This window comes from Lagopus leucura, unplaced genomic scaffold (assembly GCF_019238085.1).
Source record: "Lagopus leucura isolate 7727_CA_CO unplaced genomic scaffold, USGS_WTPT01 Super-Scaffold_100015, whole genome shotgun sequence".
Taxonomy (NCBI): domain Eukaryota; kingdom Metazoa; phylum Chordata; class Aves; order Galliformes; family Phasianidae; genus Lagopus; species Lagopus leucura.
In genome coordinates, this window is record NW_024962269.1 from 10538967 (window position 1) to 10542045 (window position 3079).

General features: G+C 53.8%; 1 protein-coding gene across 2 annotated transcripts in view; it reads left to right on the forward strand.

The window, feature by feature from the left end:
- Nucleotides 1-2499: 2499 nt before the first annotated feature.
- Nucleotides 2500-3079, forward strand: part of NTRK3 (neurotrophic receptor tyrosine kinase 3) — a 178058-nt gene continuing 177478 nt past the window's right edge. The window contains exon 1 of one of the 2 annotated variants that reach the window (XM_042875619.1): nt 2500-2535. The gene's annotated coding sequence lies outside the window, so the exon portion shown is untranslated. Of the gene's footprint in view, nt 2536-2584; nt 3052-3079 lie in introns of those variants that run through there. The other variant, XM_042875618.1, reaches the window with a different exon arrangement.

Sequence of the window (3079 nt, forward strand, 5' to 3'; positions counted from 1 at the left end):
TTTAATGTCCCCTCCAAGCTAAGCCATTCTGTGTCTATGACTGTCCTTATGCTATCCTTCAGGCTGCCCCATGGAAGCGGTGGTTCTCCCATACTTCAGTAACCAAGACTTGCATAGCAGTCCTGCTGCACGCAGCCTTACACATCACCCTGGGTGAGAGGGGGCCAGAAAAACATCAGCTCATCATTTCCAGCGAGTGCTGTGCTGGTAAGAGGCAGCGGGGCGGTGCAGGACTGAACGGATCAATACAGAGATCAGACAGCAGAGCTGGAGATGACTGAGCAGATATGGGGTTATGGGGTCTGTATGGTCCTGCCCCGAAGGACCTTTTGCTCCAGGAGCTGAGGGGCACATTGTGGCCGTGATAAGGGGTGGTGGCATTTACCTGCAAGGATCGTTGGCAGGTTGTCCCCAAGGGAAAGGCAGCCTGGAAACGTGGTGCTAAAAGAAGTTGGGAAGCACAGAAATGCAGGTGAAGGAGCTGATTTGGAGAGCAGAGCGGTCTGCTGGAAGCCCCCAAACCCAGGGGGAAGGAGCTGCAGCCTGGCCCCACTGGAGAGAGCTCTTGCAGGAGGAACTGATTTCATCCTTCATGGAGATGCTTCTTGAAAGAGCAATTTGCCAGCATCCCTCAGAGCAATAACGGCAAGGCCTCTGCTCGAGATACCATCTCTGCGCGCTGACAGCCCCATCACTCACACCCCGCTCCAGCCTCCCTCTTCCAACAGGAGCAGGAGTGAAGGATGGAGGCAGGGATGGCACAGTCCCACTGCCAATGATCCCATCTCCTTTGGGACCTGAAGCAGCGGTGGCCTCACTGAGCATCCCCTTCCACCTGGGGGAGGACATGGATGCTCGGCCTGGCAGATGCAGTGGACCCTAAACAGGATTCACACATGTGCAGGTGTGATGCCAAGTGCCACGAGGCTGTGACCTCCAGGATAAAGGGAGCCCTGCTCCCAAGCAAGCACTGGTTCTGCAGGTCGTGGAGTGTCCTGGTCTCCTGTGCTGTGCAGCACCTGGATGGGATGTTGGTTTTTGGGTGTAACAAGGAAGGAGGGTAGAGGGGACAGAGAGGTTCCATAGACTGGGAGATGTATGAGGGAATGGAAAGGCAGTGCTTCTCTGTAGCGATCTGTGATATGACACAGAATGGCATCTCTCTGCCATGGATGGGGAAACTGAGGCAGGGAGCAAAAAAACCAGTCAGGCAGTTCCTCCTCTAGTTCTGTTAACCCCCATTAACCTGTGGTGTGGGGCTCACCAGAGATCCAGGTGTTCTTCAGAAATGGGGCTGGAGGAGGAGCTTGCCCTCCAACCTGGGTATTTATTCACTATGTGCTTTGATTCTTTGGGGGAGGTTTATGGATCTGTTTTTCCCTCCAGAAGTACCCATAGGAGCAAGATTGAATTCTTGTGCCCCACTCTGGCATCTCCAGACCTGTGATATGGGAGCATGCAGCTGGTGAGGAGTTATAGGTACGTGAGCCCTGCTGGGACCAGCTCCCATGAGCAGGGCTACAGGTGGGCATGTTGCACTTGCAAGTCCCTGGAGGTGTCTGTTCAGCCCCTGCAGAGATTTGTCTGCCTTTTCACTCAGAGTGGCAGAAGCAGACCCTTGAAATATTCAGAGCCCAACACCTGTAATTCCTCCCTTCTCCTATGCATCGTCCCCCTAGCACTGATGCCTCCGTGCAGAGGAGCAGAGATGTGAAACTACAGGGGGGGGGGGGGGGAAGGAAAAAAAGAAAAAAAGGCATGCAGAAAAGCACTGTAGAAAAGCCGAGCAAATTAAGCAGTGCTGTGATCTGCTTGGGTTTGTGCTTGCCAAAAATGCACCATGCATCTTAATTCGCTCTGCTGTTCAGCTCGCGCTCACTGCTCTCCTGATGCCATTTCGGCGCTCTGAGCTCAGCCTTTTCAACACTTCAGTCTTCCTCTTTCAGGAACGGGTTGTGGTGGGGATTTTTTAAAAATTATTATTTTTTATTTTTTTAATTATTATTTTTGCATGTCTGATTGCAGAATCTGCTGCAGGAGAAAGGGAGGAAGAGCAGGAGGGGGGGGGGGGGGGGGGGGGGAGGAAGGAGCGCTGACCCCGCACCTCCTGCAGCCCACCGTGCCCCCAGTGCGCCTCGCAGGGGTGTGTGTGTGTATCTGTGTGTATCTGTGTGTGTGTGTGTGTGAGTGCATCTGTGTCTTTTCTAGAAAGTCCTTCCTGGGTGCTCTCCAGGCGAAAAAAAAAAAAGAAAAAAAAAAGCCGTCTGATCTAAAGAAAATAGAATGTATATATATATATATATTTAAATCGCTGTAATCCACACCAGTCCCATCCGATCTCTCTTTCCTCTCCACCCTTTCTGTCCGGATTGCAGTGGTGGGGCGGGGTGGGGGGGGGGGGGAGAGGTGGGAAACACCCAAGCAAAAAGCAGCATCGTCCTCCTCCAAAGAGTCGGAGAAAGCCGGAGCTGTCTCCCCCGGCACAAATTTAACCCCCGCTGCAACTTTTCCTCCTCTGGCTCCAGCGTTGCTGGGGTGGGTTTTTCCCCCTTCCCCCTCCTTTCCCTCGGATTGATTTTGGCGGAGAGGGAGGGGGTGGGGAATCCTTTTTATTGCGAAGAGCGGAGAGCACAGAGCCCGGCTCGCTCTGTCGAGCCTTCCTCCTCCTCCTCTTCCTCCTCCTCCTCCTCCTTTTTGTGCCCTGCAGCAGGGCTGCCCAGCCCGGGGGAGGGAAAGCGATGGGAAGGGGGATCTCATCCCCCCCCCTTCTCCTCCTTCTCCTTCTCCTCCTCTCCCCGTTTCCCTCGCTGTGTTTTTTTTGCAGGTGTGTCAATTTTAATTCTGCCCAGTAGGTGGGACTTGGTGACTTTCGCACCGGTTTTCCTTATTTATTTATTTCTCCGTCGCGATCCTCCGGAGCGGCTGCGGGGAGCGGCGGGCGGCCGGGCCAGCATGCATCCCCGCCCGCTGCCGCTGCCCTAGCGGGATTACCGAGCCAGCTGCCAGCATGATTTCATCTGCTGGAGGATTTTTGCGTCTGATCGCTTGAAGGTTTTGTTGTGTGTTTTTTTTTTTTTTT